The sequence below is a fragment of the Monodelphis domestica genome, chromosome 8 (genome assembly GCF_027887165.1).
Source record: "Monodelphis domestica isolate mMonDom1 chromosome 8, mMonDom1.pri, whole genome shotgun sequence".
In the NCBI taxonomy this organism is placed as follows: Eukaryota; Metazoa; Chordata; class Mammalia; order Didelphimorphia; family Didelphidae; genus Monodelphis; species Monodelphis domestica.
The window spans coordinates 249,903,292-249,927,463 of NC_077234.1; positions in this window are offsets into that span (position 1 = coordinate 249,903,292).

Sequence of the window (24,172 nt, forward strand, 5' to 3'; positions counted from 1 at the left end):
TTTGTCTTCCCTGGGGGGTCCTCAGGCTAATCTTTATGATTCCTAATGTATATCAACACCTTGGTTTCCCAAGAATCTTCCAAAGTAGAAATGGACAACTACAGGGAATACTATTTAAATGAAGGTATCCAAATTTAAGAGATATTAATTGTTATTTGAAAAAGAAGCAGACAAAATACTTATGAGACTGAAGATCCTTTTGTCATCACCCACAAATGGACAACTTCCATGTTCATGAACTTTTAAAATTACCTTATCTGGTCACACTCTATTTTTATTCTACTTCTTCCCACTGCCTGACAGTCCCAAACCCAGTTCTTAATCCATACCATTGACCTCCAGTCTGGCACTCTGCAATTGAGTTTCCCAGACTATCACCCCTACACTAATTACACTTCTCCCTTCCCCATCTTGACCCCCTGGTGAACCAGTGTAGTGGAACTCTACACACCTTGAGTCCGTGCTTCCTTTTCCGGTTGCCAGACTTGCCCTGCAAATTCTCCACCTTGAAATACTCCATTTTTGCCTTGCGAATTCTCAGCCCCCCATCTACTGCCTTTATTCCTATACGTGCTGCTGAAAGAAGTAGAGAAAATCATGAAACTATGCTACGATGCTAAACCCACCATAAATTTATGTCACATAATCTCAATTGGGCTGCAAAGCAATCTTTCTACGGTTACACAATTTAACTTCTTATCCCACTCACTATAGTGGCTCTTCCATACCTTTTCATCCATTCTTGTGGCCTCACTCAGCTGAAAACATTGCCTTATATTTTGCTTAAAACGTTTTTCAATTCAAACTCCCTCTCCTCTCCTCCCCTTCTCACATCACGCAGATATCTTCTGCCGCTACCTCCACCTTCACCTTGGTCTAATGTAATGAGATGGCCATGCTTTTTGCCAACGCCAACCCCTCTATGAAAAAGTGATTGCATTTCATCCTATCTCCTCCAACAGATTGCTCCCTCTATCATCCTCACTTTCCCTTATTTTCTATCTCTTCCTGCCAACAGACTGCAAACAGGCCCAGGTCTCCCCCATCCTCAAAAAACCTGACTTCACTCACTTATTTTTTCCTTCTTTTTGTCGTTGAACTCCTTAAGAAGATTGTCTATAGTAACAGGTGTCTCCACTTCCTTCTCTCAGTCTCTTAGTCTGACTCCCACCCTCATTGTTCAGTAATAACTGCTCTCGCGCACATTACTAAAGCTTTCCTACGTGCCCCATCTAAAGCCTTTTCTCACTCCTCATCGTTCCTGACCTTTCCGTAGTCACCCTTTTCGCCTCAATACTTTCTTCTCTAGGTTTTCAGAACATTCTTCTCTCTTGGTTCTCCTTTCTGTCTGCTTGTTCTCAGTCATCTTTGCTGGATCTTCATCCAGATCATGCCCACTAGCCATGGGCATCCCATAGAGCTCGATCCTGGGCCTTCTTCTTCCTTTAGACCATTTCACTTATCATCTCCCAGGGATTAAATGATCAACCTTATAGTGATGATATTCAGATCTATTCCCTCAGGCCCAAGTGATGACTCCACCTGCTTATTGGACACCATGAACTGCACGCTTCACAAAGAGCGCCAGTGCAATCTGTCCAAAGCTGAATCCATTAGCTCTTCCCCCGAGCCCCGTTCCCTGACTTCTCTCTTACTTTGGAAGGACCACTACCTTCCCGCGCACTGAGACTCGGCTCCTTACTCCTGCCTTCCTACACCCAATCTATTCCCGAGGGCTGCGCTTTAAGATCCTCACGTCTCTTGCGTACGCCCCTCTCTCCTGCAAGGTGCAAGTTCTCATCACCTCATACCTGGCTGTTGCAGTAGTGATGGTTCATATCCCGGCGTCCTGGCTTCCTCCATCCCCTTCCAATCTCCTCGGCTGTCTGAGCATCCTTCTCAGTAAACTTCCCTGGCTCCCCAGGACCTCGTAATCAATCAGAAAATCCTCCGGCCGTCAGTCTTTCAGCGTTTACCCCACCCCATCCTTCCAGCTTCTCCTTGGCCCGCCTTCTGCCTCCAATTTACTCTGCAGGCCAGTGACGTCGCTTCCATCTCTGGACTCAGCACATTCTCTCCTCCTCTCTGTCTCCCTGACTACCATCAATCCCAACCCAAATTCCACTTTCTATAGGAAGCCTTTCCTTATTATCCTTAGTTCTGACCCCTTCCTTCTGTTGAGGATTTCCAATTTGTCCTCCTTATGGCTTTTCTGAATGTAGGGATTGATATATTGTCTCCTCCTTTGGACCTTGACCTCTGAGATCAGGAACCCTCTTTTGCCTTTCTTTGTTCCACTAATATTCAGCACAGTCCCTGGCACATAATAGGGCCTTAATAAATGTTTTTTGACTGCCTGGAGGTCAGTCAAGTATCGTTTTGTTAAACTTTACTCTCTGTCTTAGAATCAAAAGGACAGAAGAGCAGTAAGGACTAGGAAATGAGGGTTCAGTGACTTTCCCAGGGTCACCCAGGCCAAGGAGCATTTATAGGTGCGTACTATGTGCCAGGCACTGTGCTAAGCCCTGAGTCTATGTAAACAGGAGCAGGAGTCATAATTAAATCGAGGATGACTTGAGCTTTTACACGCATCATGCCTGGTTTCTTATGGAATGTCATAGTGACAGTCCATGGGATGGCAAGGCAGGATCACCAGTGAGGTCCTCTGCTGAAGTCCAACAACACTCGCCACGACTCACCCTTGGGCTACCTAGATGTGTGTGGAAGATGGCGGGACCCTGACGTTGAATGAGTCTAAAATGGAAGCTCGAGGCATTACTTGCTAAGCCATAGATAACAGAACTGTTCAACGCGGCTTTTAAAAATGGGCCATCACTGAGGAGTACCAAGGGGTAAATGGAGCAGACAGGCGAGGCCGGCGTGCTGAGTCTAAAGGGTAGGCAGAGGCACGCAGGCTGCGAGGCTCGAGGAGGAGGAGCTGGAGCTACATAGCTGTGTGCGGGGCAGAAAGGTCTGCTCCGAACCACATGTCCAGAGCCCGGCTCCAGGGCCCACAGCTCCCTGGGCAAGTCCCTCTCTTGGGGAGTTCCCCTTTTAAATGGCAAAAAAGAGTGGGATTAGGTGGTGGCTGCCGTTCCTTCCAGCTTTCCTACTCCTATCCCGTGTAACCTTTACTCCTCTGCTGGCCAGTGAATGGACCCTGTCCACATCCTCAGGGCAAGGAAGCTGTAATTCCCGGACAACGGAACAGATCCTTTTCTTTAACACTTCCCTCTGTCTCAGCATCGGGTCTAAAACAGAAGGGCACCAAGGGCTTAGCCCGGCGTCACACAGTGAGGAAGGGTCCGAGGCTGGATGTAAGCCCGGCTCCTCCTGATGCCAAGCCTGATGCTCTAGCCCCGTGTTGGCGAACCTATGGCACATGGGCTGCAGGGGGCGGCTCCCTTCCCTGAGGAGATGTCTCTCCCATCACCCACCTCTCTGCCCAGCAGCCCAATGGGAGTGCTTCCTCTTTCCCCTTCTGGGGTAAGGCTGGGGAAGGAGAACCTTTTAAGAGCAGAGTTCATCAAGAAGGGAACGGCTGCACTTGACACTGAAGAAAGCACTGGAAGAGAAAGAGTTGCCAGCCCCCAGAAACACGGGCCTGGATTTAGATGGCAGAGCCGTGCCCCGACACGGAGCCAGGCCCGGCAGGTTTTGTTGCTGCTCTGTACAGAGGAGTGGCTCCACCAGGCAAGAAGCAACAGGAGTACTGGGAGAGACCGCTGCACAGCACAGGGACGTTGGCTTTCCTTCCTCCCAGGCGGTTTGGCTTCTGTTTTCAAAGCTTGGTCTTCCCCCATCATCTAGGTTGGAAGCAACGTGGTCACCTGAAGTACCGAGTGCGCTGGAGTCAGTTTGACCCTGTGGACACCTCTTTGGTCAGCGCTCCGGAGCCTCCCCAGTGTCCAGAATCCTGTGAACTGCACCACTGGGCCAGGCTCCTGAAGCCTCTTAACGGGTAGCTGGCTGAAAGCTTAGAACTCTGGCAGATTGCTGGAAGACGTTGTCCATAGAGAAAGGGGCAAAGGGAGGGAGAAGCTCTCTGTCCCCGCGTTAGCGCCAAGGGAAAAATGGCCAGTGCTCATTGTCTTACTTTGGCAGTGGCGTGTTGTATGATCCGGGGTGTATTCGAGCTGTTTGGTGTGTTTGTACACGCGTGTGTGCCCATGTCGAGGGGTGCCTTCTCATACTGAATTGTGTGGTCAGTGATAGGACTTTAACGTAGAATTTAGGAAGGATTTTTGCTCCTTTTCAAGAAATGAGAAATATTACTCTGGCCTTGCCTCCGTTTTCCTGAAGAGAGCGGATCTAACCGTAAACTCTCCTCCCCTAAAGTGAGAGCAACCCTTTTGGTTTTGTTCGCGGTGTAGCCCCCAGGAAAAACACTGGAGCACTGTTTTCACGAGTGGGATCTAAGGATTCTGTGCACTGTGTGTACCGCTGTTACATGGTATGGCTGATGGTATGGATTCATGTAGGGGGTTGTCCTTGGGAATACATTTTGGAAGGTTATTTTCCTCTTGAGATGACCATTTGAGTGATAGTTTTGAGTTTAAGCTAATTCCTACCCAAAGTCCCTCACTGCTGGCCAGAAAAAATTCGGTCTCATTCACTTTTCTTGAACTTTCATGTTTCCGATATCCAAAGTTACGTTCTTCCTGATTACTCACTAACTTTTTTGGGGGGTATTTTAAATCTTGCTTTACATTTTTGTCTTTCTTCCTGATTTGGTTTGTTTTTCCTCTGGAGTTATTTTCCCCTGATATGTCCTTTCCCCGCCTCATATTCCATTTTCACCCCCACCTTCACCTCCACCATAGACTCTGGAGAGTTTATATTCATTACCGGGCTAGTTCTTGTGGAATACATTTCCTCTTTTGCTTTCAGATTTTAAATGAACTTTTATACTTTCTAATTATCCCCTGTAATATTTGAAGTTTTTATTCTAATGCTTCCTTACCATTTTAATTTCCATTTTGTGTTTTTCTTAGTCTCATTGGGACAGTTACTCGTTTGATAATCAATCTTTTCTTGATTGTTTTCATGCTTATGTAAAATATTTTCTTCTTTATTCTAGTAATTGATGTAGTATTCTGGTGAGTCTATGAGCATCAGCAAACAAATTATTTTTCTTTTCAATGTTTTTTATGATTAATTAAGACCTAGAGGGTTGCCCAACATGTTGAATAAAGTCAGTCCTAGGACTACCACAACACTTAGGAAATGTTCCATGAATTACCAAACCCATTTACTCATGCACAAATTCCTGTTGTACAGACAGCAGGAAATATTGCTATCTAATTCATCTACAGACCACCCTCTGAGAAGCTCTTTTCAACTTACCAATTAACAGCTGCTTTAAAGAAATCTTTAGAATCTTTCAATAGTAACGAAAATCTGCCCCCCTCCCCCAATCTCTACGTTTGAGATCTTCTCAATACAGGAACTGTTCCCCACAGGGAATGTGGAACATCATGGAATCACAGAACGCTTGGTTTAGTCAGTCATTTGGTCAACAGACATTTATTCATCACTGTGTAGCAGGTCCTGTACCAAGCCCTGGACCAGCATCTGACCAGATATTAATTAGACACATTCCACTGGGCATCTGTTTCTCTGACTGGTTTCAACTCCTGGGAACCAAAATGTCCCTCGCAGATGAAGCGGATCACCTCCGATCTCATCACCAGGCTGCTCTCTCAAGTTTTGATGGCACCACCTGGACTTTTCTGATCACTCCTTTCTGCATCTACTGGCCTGCCTGGCTCAACCCCTAGATGCCTACATGCTGGGTACCCACTTGCCCAACTTTGCCGTCTCCTTCTGTGTGTTGTCTTCACCCATTAGATTGTATCTTTAAGGGCAGTGACCGTCTTTTCTTTTTTTTGAAGCCTAACCTTCCATCTTAGAATCAATACCACATATTGGTTCCAAGGTAGAAGAATGGCAAGGGCGAGGCAATGGGGGTTAAATGACTTGTCCAGAGTCATGATATCTGAACATATCTGAGGCCAGATTTGAACCCAGGATCTCCAGTCTTTAGATCTGGCTCTCAATCCATGAAGCTACCTAGCTGCCTCCAAAACTGTCTTTAAAAAAAAACTGGCACATTGGATTAGATTGGATTATATAACTGGCACATTGGATTAGATTGGATTATATAACTGGCACATTGGATTAGATTGGATTAGATAAACTGTAGCATAAACAGGCACCAGAGCCAGCAAAGAGGAGCACATTGATGGAGAGCCTTTAAGGAGCAGCTCTTTGCTTAGGGTAGGGCATAAAAGTCACATAAAACCTCAGACGCAATATGGTGGTGGTGAAAATCCTCTAGCAGCACAGATTACACTTTTCAATTGTCCAGTGCAAAGGGTCCAAGCAGCCAGACCTGCAGAAGTCTGATGCCGAGCTCTGTGCTGCACCAGCAGACACGGGTGCCCACCATCCTCGTCAGCTGAAGCAAAGCACTCATCAAAAGCAAGGGTGGTCGGTGGTATCTCTGCAAAGAGTCCAGCTGGGGATGGTTTGCTTTGAGAGGCGCAAAAATATCTTCTCATATATGGGCTGCGGAATTAAAATAGGAGAGTAAACTGACACACTCAAAGGTCATCTGGCAAGAAATGGAACACAGGCAAACCCCCAACAAAAACTGCTCTCTTTGGAAAGATAAAGGAAAGAGTAACTAGATGTCATAACGACGTAAATCAGGTCATATCTGGGGAAGCAGAACTATTCTTTACGACACATACAGCCTAGAAAGACACAATCAATTCTTTACCTTAGAGGGTAAAAATTCAAAGCAGAGGGACTGATTTCCAAAGGAGGAGGTCATCGAGGCCTCAGAATAATTCCTTAGGAATCATCTTGGCTCATAGCACCCTATGCAGAACCAGTTTTAATATCAAGAATATAGATGGCACTGCTGCCTTTCACAGTGTATCTGAAGGGACTGGGAAATTCTAGTTTTTCTGATAAGCATTTGAGGAAAGTGTCTTTTTAGCTTTTGAAAAGACTTGGAGTTGGAGGACTGAGTTGACAAAAACTCCCTTTATCAGGTATATATCAGTGTGAGCTTGAAGTTTCCAAAGGGAGTTCATAGTGTCAAGAGGAAAATGGATACCATGGCAAATCTACTACCCATCACTGGAGTGTCAGTTATCATCAAAATCAATTCTATACTGTTCAAAAAACTAGTAGTATACTCTAAACATTGAGCTGGGACATGCGACTTGCACATCCTTACATTTGATCATCCTTTCAGTCTCCTAAACCTACCAAAAAAAGTCAAGCATAATCAACTGGCTTTGCAAATTCTGAATCAGTGAGAAATTTGATTTTAGTGATTCTCCAGAGCAAGAGGAGTGGAAAGACACAAATATGTGTAAACACTTGGAATAAACAAAAATATTTTTATTAGTTAATTAATTAATAATCAAAATTAAAATAAAACTAAATTAGACCAAAAACTGTCAAGGGGATGATTACACCATCCCAAGAATTCAAAGTACTCTGTATTGTTTTCTAGGCAGCCAGGGGGTCTCAGTCTGAGCCTTATTTAGTAGCCACTATCAGATTCCTTGGCCAGGAGTTGAGAAAGAGTCTGCTTTCATCTGCTAAAGAGGATTTGTATGAATCTGAGCACACATCCCATAGTATCTTAAGGGAATCTGGTACTTTCTAATGGCTATTGGAGAAAATAGATATGAATTACCTATAAATATGGGCAGATACAAGCTGATGGCATATCTATGACAATGGCAGATCTAAGCTGAACTTGCTGTCTTTGAAAAGACACCAACAAGGACATGAGGAGAGATTGATGAAAGGGACTCTCAGAAAGAGAAAAATCGTCTGAAGTCATAAATTGACAAATGCTAGTTTTGCAGAGCCTCTCCTAAAGGTAGAAGCACTGACCTATAGAAGGCAGAAGCAGTCCTCCACTGGTTACACCCTCAGAATCTTCCAGATCAAAGAATTTTTCTAGGATCTGTTGGCTAAATATTCACATAGATCCCTGATCTCATTCAATCAATAGTTCCTTCCAGGGATGCAGAGAGCAACTATCCGTGGCTCCTCTTCCTAGGCAACTCTTATCCATGTCCATCGGAGTCTAAACAGCATCCTGGAGGCTTTCTTTGTGTTCTCCTGACATTGTGAGATCCTGGGAAGCATTCTGGCAATCTTCCTGTCATCTTTCGTCCTTGTCACGCGAGCTTTCCATCTTCTCTATCATACAATTCCTTGATGACATCTTTTATTTCTATTCTTCAGAATTCCTTATTAGTTATATGTCATGGCCTGCTCACATCCGCACTGCACATAGTGTAATACACATTTTTCTTTCTTTGGAGGGAGTTGCATTCTGAATTTCACTGACATATAGCAACTCTTGTAGAAGATCCATTAAAAGATGGACCTTTGTATTCGTGTATTTGGTAAAAGAGCTGTAGTCTGCTCTCTTCCTTTCTTTGATTCAGCTCCAGGCCCAATGCACTGTCCCTCTGCTCTGTCTATCCCCTATGTATAGAAGCCAATCCCCTCTAAATGCAATAGGCATTCTTAATCCAATTTTTTCTGTGTGCATGGACAAGCCAAAATACTTTGATTGGATAGAGTTCTCATCAGAATTCTGGGACTGATGCAAACAGCAAGTGCCATCCATAAACAAGAGAAAATTTGGCAGTTATTACTGTAAATTTGTTTAAAAAAATAAAGCTGTGCTGCTGTTGCTAACCCCTTGAAAACATCACACATGAATGGAGAATTAAAGAGACCTAGAAGAAGAACTATAAGAAATGTCAAGTGGCTGAAACTTGTAAAGCCATTGGGAGATTAATGTACGAGCAAGTATGAACAAGCTTTCAAAGACAGGAGGAGGTAGAGTGGAGACGGTCCTGGACTTGTACTCAGGATTCAAATCCTGCCTGGGACACTAACTAGCTGTGTGACCCTGGGCATGTCACTTAACCTTTCAGTGCCTCAGTTTCTTCACATGTAAAATGAAGTAAAAATATTACTTCTTTTATAGTATTGTGTTGTCCTGAGGATCAAATGAAATATTTGCAAAACATTTTGCACCAGCATTGCCCTAGATAGTTTGAAAAAGCCTTTTGTCCTGAATATAGGTTGGAGAGTTTGGGAGTCCCCTATCACCAGGAATCAGTTGTATTCATCATCAGAAAACTGTGCTCTGTTTGGAGAATATGAGTATTAACGAACTTTTGGGACTTGTCTGCATTGACTTTTTCTCTCTAGAAGGAAATAACAAGACCATGTCTTCGTGATGACCAGCCATTTATTCAAATATGCAGAGGTTTGTCCAGCAACGGAACAGAAATCATCTATGATTGCTAAGGAGTTTGGGGAAATGTATTTCTTAGTTTATGGATTCTCTGCCAGGATTCCTTCTGAAGAAGGCAGAGCTCTTGAGAACAAATTGCTGGAAGAACTCGTCACTTTTGCTGGCTTCAGGAAACTTATAATTTATCCTACCATTCATAAAGGGATACGGCGTCTGAATGGTTTGATGACACAAGAGTGAACTGACCAGAACAAAAATCTCAGTGGAATCAACATGGAGAACTTCTAGTACAAGAAATGAAGCCACAGGCTTTACTTGCTGCTATCTGGGTAAAAGACCTTTTGACTTTTATTCTTGAGTTTCAGCAGAAAGAGATGTTATGAAAACACAAATGATACATTTCTCACCTGAAAAAGAAGCTTGAAAAAAGCCTAACTATCAATAGCTTAAGGCCAGAAGAGTTATGATGGAAACAAAAGATAGTATATACAAGTGCATTGTCAAGACCACCAACAAAAAGTGTTTTACTGAGAAATAATCATGTTTACTGGTCACGTAAATTAGCAGATCAGTGTAAAGCTACTTTGAAAGAAGTAGTTGAGAAGACTGGGCAACTTTCCAATTTGCAGAATAGCCCAGAAAAAAAAGTAGGGCTTCTGGAAAGACACTTATTGCCCATTATAGTTAATTGGATACGCTGATGAGAAGCACAAACTGATAGAGTCTACTTCCCTAAATGAATGGAGCTAAAAAGACCACTTTCCAGTCTTTCTGCAACAATCACTGTCTCTGAAAGTAATATTTTCAATGAAGGGGATATAATCTACCCAACAACTTCTGACTTTGTGAGGAAAAAAATAGAAAAGAAAAACAGACCCAAGTGGATTTACAATTTAATTATAATACACATTCACAGATAAATTAATTGCAATACCACATGACATATTTATAAAAATGGAGAAAAATTCATTTTATGAAAAAAATGTGGTACTAATATATAACAAGGGAGAGAAAAGTGGAAAAGGAAAACCATAAATCAAAATCTCTTGGATTTGAATAAAATATAAAAAAATTATTATATTAAAAATTATTTACTATGATCAGGTTGAATTTATACCAAGAATACAGGTTCATCTTTAGGAATACTATAACAAACCACATCAATAGCAAATATTACAAAAATCTTGATGTATTAATTCACTAAAAATAGAAATTCAAGTTTAAACAACTCTGAGGTCCCATCTCACAAATATCAGTTTGGTAAAGATGACAAAAGAGCAAAATAACTCTTAGAGAGGTTGTAGGTGGATAGGCACACTAATGCATTGTATTTCTGGAAAGCAATTTAGAATTTTGCGTAAAATATCACTAAGTAGTACATTTCTTTGATCCAGTGATACTAATTTAAGCACATAGCCCAAGGAGGGCAAGGACTCAAATAAGAATATTTATAGACATTTTTTAAGTAAAAAAAAAAAAGTCTCTTCTAGGAGGTCTGACAGTGAGTGCCATTCCTCCTCTTGATAAATTCCAGAAGTTTCCTACTACTTTAGGATAAAATATAAGTTCCTCTGTTTAACTTTTTAAAAAGCCCATCCCAACCTGACCTCAGCCTACCTTTTCTAACCTTATTACACATTACTCTGCAAATGCTGCAAGGTGTGGCCAAACTTGACCTTCTTCCTATTCCCCGTACCCATCTCTTGTGCCCTGGCACAGACTTGACTTCCATACCTAGAATTCACTTTCCCTCTCCCCTCTACCTCTTAGAATCCTTTCTTTCCTCTATAACTTTGCTCAAGTGCCACCTTTTATATAAATACTTTCCTGATCTCAAGTACTGTGGAAAGGAAAACTAAAATAAGTTCTGGACTTTCTGCCACTGAGTTGGAACAAACAACAGTGGGAATATTAGAGAGAGAAGATATTGATAAGACTGACAGTTGGTGGGGGAAGGGGCAACTGGGAGTGGAAGTTGGTCTTGTGACGGGTACTTCCTTCCTGGCCCTGGAAGTGGAAGGAGCTTTCTCCTTGTCTCTGGATAGAAGTGACTCTACTCCGGAATTTACCAACTGTGTGCTCTCTCCCTGGAATCCTGTGATCGTGTCATCGACAAAAGGACTTAAGAGAAGCAGTTTGGACTGTAAGGCTGGTCTTTAGGGGTATCAGCCCGAAGAGACAGGCCCAACCAGCTCTTAAAGTCAGAACTTTTCTTCCTCTTGTTGTCTACTGCTAAGACTTTTGAAATTAAGAAAGCTAGCTCAGATTAGCATAGACAGGAATAAAGGAAACCCTCCACCAGCCTGTGAGGCCTGGTCTCAGCTCAAAAGCTGAGAGACTCAAAAACCTCATCTAGGGACATCCCTCTTCCCTGATACCTCCCCAATCCAACTTGTTATTAAAATTTATCTTTATTTGAATATCACAGTCAGATAAGAAGACTAACATTTCAGGGGACATAGAGGGAGCTGAACCTCAGGACAGCCCTTCAACTATAAACTGTCCTTATTGGAGCCCTGCCGGGCGACTAAGTCTGGGGGGAGGCTTGTCCCTCAGGAGGGTCTGTGCTTACCTGCTCTGGGGTATCTGCAACATTATTCCATAGAGAAGACATCCCTGCAGGCTATCATAAGTGGCCCATTTCTCAGGAAACCCAATTTTCAAAGATAGCCTCTTAAGAGGGGGCATCTCTCTCCTTTTACCTCACTGGCAGCCATATTCCCTTTCTCCCTTCAATGCCTCCATTCCCTGCTACAAAACCTTCCGTCTCCCCTGTTCTTCAATACCACCATTTTCCCTATAAATATTATAGTACTTGTACTACTCCTTTTTGGCCTCCCGATTTTCTCCTGTATGTCTTTTTTATGCACCATTTATTTTATTTGTGAATAATTTACTCACATTCACATTCCTTGATAAAATGTCAGTTTCTTGAAGGCAGGGACTATGACTTTTATTTTTAACTTTGATTACCCAAAAGCTAGCACAGTGCCTTTTAATTTTTTTTATTATTATTTATTAAAGCATTTAATAAGAATAATAACGGGTGGCATGTATAGAGATAGAGCTTTAAGTGCATTCTATAAATTTTTTTGCAAATAATTTAACAAATATATCATTTGATTCTTAAAACAACCCAGGGAGGTGGGTGCTACTGATATCCCATTTTGGAGGAGAGGAAAAAAAGAGTTGGAAGTTAAGGTACTTACCCAGGGCCCCACAACTACCAAGTGTCAAAGTGAATTTTGAAGTTAGCTTTTCCTAACTCTAGCTTGATTGTGCCACCTAGCTGCTGAAGTTTATTGATTGAGTTCTAGACAAGTAATCTGTTTTCAATTCTGATCCAAAATTTACTGTCTTTGAGCAAATCACTTGACCTTTCTGAGTCTTAGTTTCCTCACCTGTAAAATGGGAAGAGTAATGATTATTATTATTATTTTTTTATAAACCCTCAACTTCCCTCTTGGAGTCAATACTGTGTATTGGTTCCAAGGCAGAAGAGTGTTAGGGGCTAGGCAATGGAGGTCAAGTGACTTGCCCAGGGTCACACAACTGGGAAGTGTCTGAGGCCAGATTTGAACCTAGGACCTCCCTTCTCTAGGCCTGGCTCTCAATCCACTGAGCCACCCAGATGCCCCCAAGAGTAATGATTATTATAGGGCAACTGGTGGCACAGTGTATAGAGCGTCATGTCAGTGGATTCAGATCTCTCCTGCTGTTTTAGTGACCTATTCAGACTAGAATATTTCTCCCATATCTCTGAGGTCTAAAATTCTATGGCCTAGACCCCTGACAGGGGTGTAGGCTCTGCCCTTCAGGACTGTCCCAAGCCATCATCCCAGGCGTTCCTCCCAAATCTCAGTCCTTCAGTGAACTATTTTGAAGGGGGAGGGTCTATTCTTCCATTCCTTCTCCCTGTCCTGTTGCTGCTCAGACTCTGCTAAATCTTATTCCTTCCCCCCCCCCCCCCCCCCCCGACTCCTGGATCTGTAATACTTCATCTCCGCATGATGCCATCACTTTGAAACACTTCTGGTTCTCCCTGACCCTCAGGGTCTCTGCCTCCCTCTCCCTGGCCAGAATGGGGAGTGGATGTGGCTTAACTCACCCCAGATCCTCCATCACTGAGGGGGCACCTGGGAATCTTCCTCATCATTTTCCACATCTCTGTACCTCCTCCCACCTCCCCCTTTCAGCTTAGGTGTCTCCCCCATTAGATTTGGACACTTTGAGGGGGAGGGCCTGTCGTGCTTTTTCTTTGTATCCTCGGCTTAAAGCAGTTCTAGGCACACAGGCACTTAATAAATGTTTCATTGACTCCTTTCTCCAGTAAATTGCCCCAAATCATCATTTCCATTCTCTTTTATTTTCAGTCTTTACCTATGGTTCCTTCTTTGCTCTCCATAAACACATCCCTCAAGATAGTTATTGTCTTTTTTTTCTTTCTTCTTTTTCTCAGCCCAGCTCTGGGGGGGAAACATCTCTACCGTCAGTGCCTCCACTTCTCCTCTGACTCTTTTCATTCTCGTGCAATCTGCCTTTTCTGGTCTAACTATTAACTGAAATGGTTCCCTCCAAAGATTTCCGAGCTCAAAGCCGATGACTTCTTCTTCCTCCTTACAGTCTCCCCTGCATCAGTTGACGCTCCTGATAAGCCTCTCCTAGTCTCTACTCAGGTTTTCGGCCCATTTCTCCCCTGGGTCCCCCAAGTGGTTGGGTGGCTCCAGTTGCATCCCCCACGTTCTCCCCCAGCCCACCTGGGGGCGTGCTGACCCTTCCATTGCCTTCTTAATTCTCTGGGCGGCCTCAGTAGCTGCCAGACTTAAGGATTTTCTCTCTTCAGGCAGCCCCCAGATCCATGTGCTGCATGTAGTGTGTACAAGTCCCTGCACACACAGATCTGCATGCTGCCCACTTACACTCAGCCACAAGCTCTGTGTAGTCCTTCATGTAGAGCCCAACATGGATGAATCATTATGATAGATGATCTCTGAGGGCAGGGAAGGGAGGGAACGTTTGCAGCCTCTACGGCTGGCTAGGCAATGGCCTAAACGTTTTGTTAGATCTCACAACCCTGCAAAATGGGTGCTATTGTTTCCCCCATTCCACGGTTGAAGAAACTGAGTCAAACAGAGGCCAAATGACTGATTCACACATCTAGTAGGTGTCAAAGATCCTGCCTGAACTGGGGTCATCCAATCGCCAAGCCGGGCACTGTATTCGAATTCTGTGATCCTGAAACTTTAAGCCCAATCGTCTAGCGCAATAGACTGAGGTTATTTAAAAATGACAATATACAGACTTTACGTCCATTATTTTAAGTATTATTCCATTCTGGCATGCCGAAATAGAAAGACACTTTCAAAATCCTTTTCAATAGGCCATTTTCGTGATCAGATCATGAACGCTCTCGTACTTAAGGCACTTAATCAAAAAGCATTTGATAAGTACTTACTTTGTGCCAAGAACCGTGCTAGAACGGAAATAGTAAGAAAGCTTAAAAACAGTCCCCGTCTCCATTCTCTCATGACTCCTAGTCACCGGCCAAAGAAAGTGTTGGGGGAGGGGTAGGCTTGAGACCCAGGAAGGGGGGGGGGGCGGGGAGGGAAGAGAGACAAGGGGCGGGGCTCGCCCGCGGCAGAGAGAGAGACCGACTGAAAAGTCTGAGGCAAAGAGAGCGACAGAGACGGAGAAGAGACACCCGGAGAAAGTAAAGAGAGAGCGACGGACAGAAACACAGAGAGAGCGAGAGAGAGGCGGAGCCAGTGAGAGATAGAGAAGAGAGAGCGACCGAGACAGAGAGAAAGAGAGACAGACAGACAGAGGCGGGGGAGGGGGGAGAGAGAAAGAGCCCGGGAGGGAGGAAGAGACAGAAAGAAGGAGAAAGCGATAGAGCCCCCTGCCCCGTTCTGCCCAGCCATCCCGTGCCCACCGCGGCTCCACCAACCCGCCTTCAGTCTTCTCCCGTCGGTGTCCCGCCCCACTTCTTCTCGGCCCCAGGACACACCCCCGGGAGGCTGGCCCGCGACCACGTGTTCCCCTTCCTGTTCTCTCTCTCCCGAGTCCCTTGGATGGCGCGCGCGCCCTTTCCTTCGACGCGTCTGCGGGCACGTCCACTTGGCACAGAAACCTCTAGAAGTGGCAAAGCCAGGACCGTCGGTGCCACTTCCCGTTCAGTGTCTTCTGAAGTCGGTAAGTGCGAGGGGCGGCTGGGCGGCTCGCGGCTCCGTGCCTTGAGAGCCAGACGCGGAGCCGCCGGAGCTGGGTTCGTCTCCGTCCTCGACCCTTCCTCGCGCTGTGGCGCCCCTCTTCGCTTCCTCCCCTCTGCCACCCTTGTCGCCCTCCTGCCTTACCCTTTCCCTAACTTCAACTTTACGTGGTCCGCACTTCTCGGATTGGGGTCCTCATCGAGTGTCCCACATTCAACAAATACACAGCACCAACTGAGGCTGAAAGTGAAGGCAGGGATGTAAAAAACTAGTCAGAATAAATTAATGATGAGCAACGTGCTTTAAAACGGATCGAGGGGGCAGCTCAGTGGATGGAGAGCCAGGCCTAGAGACGGGAGGTCCTAGGTTCAAATCTGGCCTCAGACACTTCCCAGCTGGGTGACCCTGGGCAAGTCACTTGACCCCCATGGCCTAGCCCTTACCTTCTGCCTTGGGGCCAATACACAGTATTGACTTCAAGACGGAAGATAAGGGTTCAAAAAAAAAAAAACGGATCGAAACTCATCCATTTGCGTAAACAAAATAACTTAAATGCCTACTGAATAATTCAGCGTCCTATCTGCGGAAATCCCCCAACTCCATGAAATAGCCCACTTAATTACGGGGTCTATGTCTTCTTTACTAAAGATTCGCTTTTTTTCCCAGTGGTTTCCTCAGTGCGGGTATTTCCCAAATCCTTTGCATTTCAAATTAGCCAGGCTTTGCCCTCGCATTTTTCTTCTGAATAACTGAAAAGTATTTTCACAGACAAGATCTCATTTTTCTTCTTCACTGTGAAACGTCAATAAATACTATTTATTTGTTTAAATTACTGATTTAAACAAAGATCTCTCCCTCCGTTGCCCCTCTAACAATAAACAGTCAATAAACGATAAAACAATGAAAAAAATACCCTTGTAACAATGACGTATAGTCAAACAAAATACATTTTCTTCATTGGCCTCATGACTTACCAATGAAATGACTGATCCGGACCTTCTCAGAGGTGGCTAGCACAGGGCCTGGAATCACGAAGATCTGAGTTCAAATCCAGAATAAACATTCATTAGCTGTTTGATTCTGGCAAGTGTTGTGTCATTTCTAACCACTGGACGGCAAATAAGAGAAACTGAGTCTCCAAGCAGACAGTAACAGCTTTATTCGGAGAGTCTCCTAATGAAGCCGCACTTCTGGTCAAGACCACAAGACCCAGAGCACCGTGAGAGACCTTCCTGTATGCCGCAAAGAAGACCACAAGCTGTGCACCAAGTTAAAAGTAACCCAAGACTATATTAAAACTAGAGCAGACGTACTTAAGATGCTAGAGGAGGTCATTTGACAACGCCTCAGAAGTCACTTGATAGGCAAGGGGGAGCCGGAGGAGCCTGGGCTAGTGGCACAAGTGATAAGAGTGGGGGCTTGGTGGGTGGTGCCAGGCTTTGAACCCAGGGTCAGGCCTAGTGCTGTGTCCTGGATCACGAGTTCAAGACCCTCATTATTGCTGAGGGTTTTGAAGGCCAAGCCCCCACTGAAGCCCGTACTAGCAATGATTACCTACGGAAAACAGTTATTTACCGAATCCAAAACCGTGGATTGATCCTAAGATAATCACAGAAGGCCTTCCAGAATCATCCCTTACGCTAACATCGAGCTATCCTAGAATGACGACTAACCCTGTTAGAGGGGATCAGGGACTTCTCACCGGCACCAGACCCTTTAATCGCTATTTACTTCAGGTTCCTCGACAGTCAAAGGAGGATAACAGCACATCTTTTAGATGCTCATGAGCATCAATGAATTAAGATTTGAAAAGTGGCAACATGCCTGGCATAGAGAAGGCCCACAAGAAGTACGTTGGCAAAGGAAAGTGTGCCTAAAAAACACCCCTCCCAAAAAAGTCAAACTCTTGCTGTAAAACCGGTTAATGAAGCTGTTTTGTTTACACTTTTATTAAATATTATTAATTAATTTTATTAAAATTTTAATTACTTTCCCTAGAAAACAAGCAAAGACTTTAGGTGAATTTAGAAACTGGAGAGATTATCCATTTCTCCATAGTAAAAGGAAAAAGAAATTTTAATTAGGAATTAAATTAAATTAGGAAAATATAGTTATGGGCAAGATAGGTGTAAATGAAGCCTGGAATACTAAGGATTAGACAAAAGTAATTTCTTTTCATTCAGACTAGAGAGGTACAGGTGGGCTTCTAAGACCCGGGCACCTCAGACTGTAAAATAGCCAACTCCCACCCCCAAATGTTTGGGAGATTTTTATAACTTCTAGGCGGGCTGGAAGCCACAAGGCTTTTTGGGGGGAATTGCAACATCTCACAAATATGCGAGTCTATTAAGAAGCAGAATTGTTACAGAACTAGAGAAATTCCTCAGTGGAGAGGTAATACTTCAACCCCACCTTCCACCATGACATGGATCACAAGAAGTGAAGAAGCTCATGGAAGGAATGAGACCAACCTGCCTCTGCATTCCCCATTCAGGGGTCAGTGGCTAGAATCAAGGCTAGACCTGAAAAATAGACGATTTATTAAAGAGAACATGAATATCCAATGGGAGAAATGGTGAAGATTTAACAGCTAAGTGCCCCAATCTTGTGAAGTTTGTGCCAATCATATAAAAGTAGTGTTTGCAGTAAAAGTAAGCCATAGAGTATATTAAAAATGTAAAGATATAAAAAATGGCAAGATTTATTGTAAATGTGAATAGACTTAATTATTTTGCTTTGTCCCCATTTATTTGCACTCTATTATAAGTGCATAATAAATGCTTGTAGAATTGAATTCAATTGTTACTCTGTGAAGCAAATAATTCAAGTCATTTCTCCATTTAATAGGTTAAGGAAGAAAAGGCAAAGGATTAAGAGGTTAAGTTAATTGCCCAATCAATCAACAAACATTTATTAAGAGATGATTACTCATCTGGCTGTGCCTAGCACTGAACCTGGAAAGAAAAAGTCAGTAGAATTTCTGTTCTAATTGAAGGAACAAAAACTACATAAAGATACAGATGGAGTAGATGGAAGCTAACCTTAAAAGAGAAAGTGCAAGCAGCTTCTTAGTATAATAATATGTTTATTAGTGTCCGTCTTTCCCTCAAATAAAGCCCATTGACGTAAAAAATACCCCCAGCATTTTAGAGGTTCAGTGTTCAAGGAAAATGACTTCTGGTGCCATTTTGGAGAAGATAGCAGCTTGAAGTGGGTGGGTGGCATTTGATAGGTGGCATATAAGTTACAGATGGCAACAGAGTGGACAAGACTTTCCTCATTCCCAGGCACCCAGGCCTTTCAAATCCTGGTACAAAAGCCATTGCTTTAGGCAGACCTTCACCCCAGAAGAGGCCAAAAGCACTCCATTCTCAACCATTGTTAAATCAAATCTATTTGAGGAGATAAGACTTTCCTTCCCTTTTGGGGCTAATTTTCTTAAAAGAAAACTATTCATTTTCCATGTTTTACTTTGCCTCTAATTGTGAAATAAAATATTTTGTTTCCCATTAAAGGAGTTTTAGGTCTCAAATGACAGAGGAGATATATTTGGTATGAATGTGAGATCCCCGACCACTCCCCAAGCCCCCATGATTACATCATTAGTAGATATATGAATTTTTCTTAAGTATTTTTGCAATTCAGTCGCTTTGTGTTATTCAGTAAGCTTTCAATTATTTCTGCAAAATAATCATCAAGATTTCTCCTGTAAAAATTTTATCTAAAAGGACTACATAGCATGCATATTATATGGATTTTTAAAAACTTCTCCATACCTATAACTTTTTTGCACTTCTTTATCCTGGAACTTTACTTCTTTTTGTTAGCCCATTGGGTAAGAATGAAGTATAAATATATCTGAAAATTATTGTCTCTCTAGCACAAGTAAGGAGGTGACTCACAAGGCTGGAGATCTTCGGTTCCTAACTGGTTGCTAACTGGAGCTCGGCTTTATTGTGAGACCAGCCCTCTCTCAATAAACCCATTTTTTTTTTTTGATTCAGATACTTGGTTTTTGCTTTTTTTGTTTCAGCTAATAAATTTTTGTCACATTGGATAGAATCCTCTTTTTTTCCCTAGACTGAAATGACACTAATTATTCCTCTAGTTCATTACCAATTTAAAGCATTTACATGCATACATAAGACAAATATAATAAATGCCATCAGTGCCACCAGACCATCAATTTAATATTTAATAAATAGAATTATTGAGAAAAATACACATCTATTTTTTTTAAACCCTTACCTTCCGTCTTGGGGTCAATACTGTGTATTGGCTCCAAGGCAGAAGAGTGGTCAGGGCTAGGCAATGGGGGTCAAGTGACTTGCCCAGGGTCACACAGCTGGGAAGTGTCTGAGGCCAGATTTGAACCTAGAACCTCCCATCTCTAGGCCTGACTCAATCCACTGAGCCACCCAGCTGTCCCCACATCTATTTTTTATTCATAATGTCTAACCCACAGTAAAGTCTATAGATATTTTTACTTTCCCTCAAGAATCTTCTCAGAGAATGTTTAATAGTTAATATTTCTACAGTAATCTTACAAATTAGACAATTTAGATTGAGGGCAAGTGATGCAAAAAGCTGTATATACAGTACATAATTCCAAGTTCTCATCAGTTCTCTTTCTTCCTTTTCTTCATTCTTCTCCTATCACTATTCTCCTACTATCAATCTGTATTGCTATAGTAAAACAATACCCAAAAGTGATACTGAATGACTTTCTATATTTGTAATGCTTTTGAGATCCTCGAGTGACTGCACTATGATGGCGCTTTTTAGATTTCAGGATTGAATTGATGGAAAATGGTAGTAAAGGAAGCAAACCCCCCCCCCCCCCAAACCCTTAAACATACAGCTATTAGCAGACAATCTGATAATATGAGCTTATTTCTCAGAAAATGACTGTGAAAATAAATATCCACTAATACTAATTGTTTCAAGGACAATCTAGAAAAAAATGAATAAGTACATTTAATGAAAACCTGGAAATAGACCTAAGAGGAATCTTAGACATTTTTCATATTTTTATCTTTTTTTGTTTAATTTTCATAGGAAATTGTATATGAGAAAATCTGAGTATGTGTATGTCATATTTTCATGTTTTTTTTTTTAAACTTTACATTATGGTGGAAGAAAATTCACAAAATGAATGAGTGAAGAGTGTTGGTTAAATTAAGATTCAGCCAAATAAAAGTTGGGGAGTAGAAAAATATGTTCTTGAAAATAATCTTCAAGAGCAGTGTAGCTCAGTTTTGTTAACAATTATTTTGTTTCTCCTTTAAAAATATTTTTAAATTTAAGGACCTTATCCCAGTAATTATTTAGAAAAACAATAAAATAGAAGACAAAGTTTTTGTTTGTTTGTTTTAACATGATTGCCACAAAAAGGATTGCTTAATGGAATTAAACCATTATCAGGTATTTGGTGACTCCAATACACTTATTTGGCTACCTTTTGCTTTATCTTCTCACACTCAAATTTAAAGTTAAATGTCTAGTGAGGTTAAATGACTTCCTATGGGTAATTTGACTAATAAGTATCTGAGGCAGGATTTGAATTCAGTTCTTCCTTACTCCAAATCTAGTACTCTTATCTATTATACTACAGTATCTCAAGCCATATGAATATGCCTCGTTGTTTTTGTTATCTTTGCAAACTATCTGAATTATACATGTATATAGTATAGTTTTTTCCCCTTAATTGGACCTCTTATTCTTTTTTTTTATTTTTTTAGTTCAAGTTCCATCCTTTCATCCAGGGAGTCCTTTAATTCTTGGTACCACCCATCTGCCAAACTGCTCTATCTTCTATTCTGAGCCTGCTTTAACTCATATTTAATGATTTCTTGGTTCCTACAGGAACAGGCCATCTTTCTTCATCATGCAAGACAAATATTCTTCTCTGTACAGGTTGTAATACACATTAAATGTACCTAAAATATCATTCATCAGTCTCATCGTTAGATATGAATAATTCTTTAATTCAGAATTGCTCCAACCTTCCAGAATGAAAAATGGATTTTGATACCTAGAGTAATAAACCTGGGAGAAGGGCATTAGTACCTAAGGTGTGGCCACTCCTGTGCATGGTTGCGGTAGACTGGAAATGGTTTATCTGTCTGGGATTTAGGAAGGCAGAGAAACCAGGAAGCCAAGATATTTGAAGTGAGTAGGGACTGAAGTAGAAAAATAAGACTGAACTTCTTATTGGGGACTCCAATTTCAATAGATAAGAATAGTAAGAATCTGGGCAGGATGGAGTTGACTTTAATTGAGGGAAAATGGTTTTGGATTAACCTTGGTAGAAAGAAGTTTTGAAATGACACCAAGAGAAGAAAAATCTCTCTCTCTCTCTCTCTCTCCCTCTCTCTCTCTCTCTCTCTCTCTCTCTCTCTCTCTCTCTCTCTCTCTCTCTCTCTACCTATCTTTCTGTCTACCTGTCTGTGTGTCTATCTATCTATCTTTCTGTCTATCATTCTATCTATCTAATTAGCATTCTATCTATCCATCATCTATCCATCTAGCATCTATCACTCTATCATTTGATCTATCTATATATCTATCTTTCTGTCTATAATTCTATCTATCCATATCTTTCTATCATTCTATCATTCTATTTGTATATCTTTATCTATCTTTATCTATCTATCTATCTATCTATCTATCTATCTATCTATCTATCTATCTGTCTGTCTGTCTGTCTGTCTGTCTGTCTATCTATCGCCATCCATCTGTTTGTCTGTCTATTGTAAGGCCTGAACAACCACAAGACTCATCTCCCCAGAGACTCTTGATCCATGACCTAACCCCACCCAAGGTTCTCCAACTTTTCTGAGAAGATAAACAGAAATAGACATCCTGAGCTGACCCTTAACCACAAGGACCCAACCCTGCCCTGTGTTCCGATAAGATATCCTGTTATGCAACTCAAACCTACCCTATATAATCCTCTTCCCCCCTGCATTTGGGGTTCCATCTGCCTTGGCAGCTGTGGGATCCAAGCTTGAGCTTGTAATAAAGCAGCACCCCTTGCTTTTACATTATCCGGTGTGCCTCCTAATTTGGGAAACAAGAACTGAGGTGAACATTTGGGGGCTTGTCCGGGATTTCCTGACTGGACTGCACACAGATAGAGGTACTGGTTTGGAGGGCGAAAGGGTCAGAGAACGTGTGGATGATGTGTGACTGATGGGGAACCAATCACGGGATTAGGGCATACGACTAAGTGGCCCGGCTAGATCCATTGGCTCCAGGGATTATACGGAGAGGGCCTATTGTTAAGTCCAATCCCAATAAGTGGTTTGGTTCTGCCTGTTTCTGAGTGCGGATCAATCTAATATGTGTTTCTCAGACTTCACAAGAAGTTGAGCCTGAACAACCAGGAAGCGTGTTTGGTTATTGAAAAAAAGCAAAAGTAAATTGACCCTTTTCAACTGTCTGAGTGGAAAAGACTCACTTCAAGGGGTTGGAGGCCCTTTGCCCAGAGTCCTGGGAACCTGGGACAGAGCCTGGATCTCTGCAGCAGAGGTTAGAGTCCTCTGAGGCCTTGGCTGGGGGTGGAGGGGCGCTATATTGTCCTCTGGCAATGTTGTAGAGTAGTTTTAGTGCGTTCATGTCATTACTGTCCAGTACTGTTCGCATTGTTGGTTGTGCCCTTGTTTTATCATTGGCATTGTTATTTTCATTCGGGCTCCTGATTTCTTGGCCTTTTGATTCGGAAACCATGGGGCAGACAGAGTCTCCCCCACTGGCCTTTATTCTCTCCCACTTCCAAATTTTCAAGACCCGCACTCACAGTCTCTCTTTGCAAGTCAAAAGAGGGACATTAGTGACCTTCTGTGACTCCAAGTGGCCCACCTTCAACCTCACGTGGCCTAAAGGCGGTACCCTCCACTGAGACATTATTTCCAAAGTCTAGACCAAAATCCTTGACCAAGTCCCTTACATTCTTACTTGGCAAGATCTAGTCTTGGAACCCCCTTTTTGGCTGTAGCCATATTTTTTCTTGGAATCAGAGCAACCTGTCCATGCCTTAGTCCTAAAAGATAAAATGGAGGGGGAGGGCGCGGGGAAACCCTAGGGTCCCTCGGCACCATCAGTCCTGCTGGACTATGATAGCATCCTTCCCGATTTGCTCATACCACCACCCCCATATGCTCCCTTGTACTCTCCCTTAGACTCAAATGGGGGACAGGTGGAGGCAGCTAAAGCCACCCCCACCAGCAGCTCACCACACTTGTGGTTGGGACCGGATCTCCTCACCCAAACCCGGACCTGTTAGGGTTAAATTTAGGGGTTGAGACTAAATATAATAATTATTGGTTGCCAAGGATTTTATTATAAAAATCCTAAATGAAACACTCAAGTCAGAATGGAGTTTTATGGTGATTTAATTACAGCAGGTGGAAGAAATTAAGAGAGAGAGGGAGAGAAAGAGGGAAAGGAGTTTAACTCAAAACTGCTCTGGCTCAGGCTGTGCCAAGATGGGAGTTTAAGGCCTTGGAGAGCCAAGGCAGAGAAGGGAGTCAGTCCTTATCACTCACGTGACCAATCTGAAGGAAAGCTGTCTGCCAGGCTCCTCCAAGCTCAAGCTCCAGGATCAAACTGGCATCTAGCCCTCTCCACAGGTAGTGACAAGAACTCCAAAGGT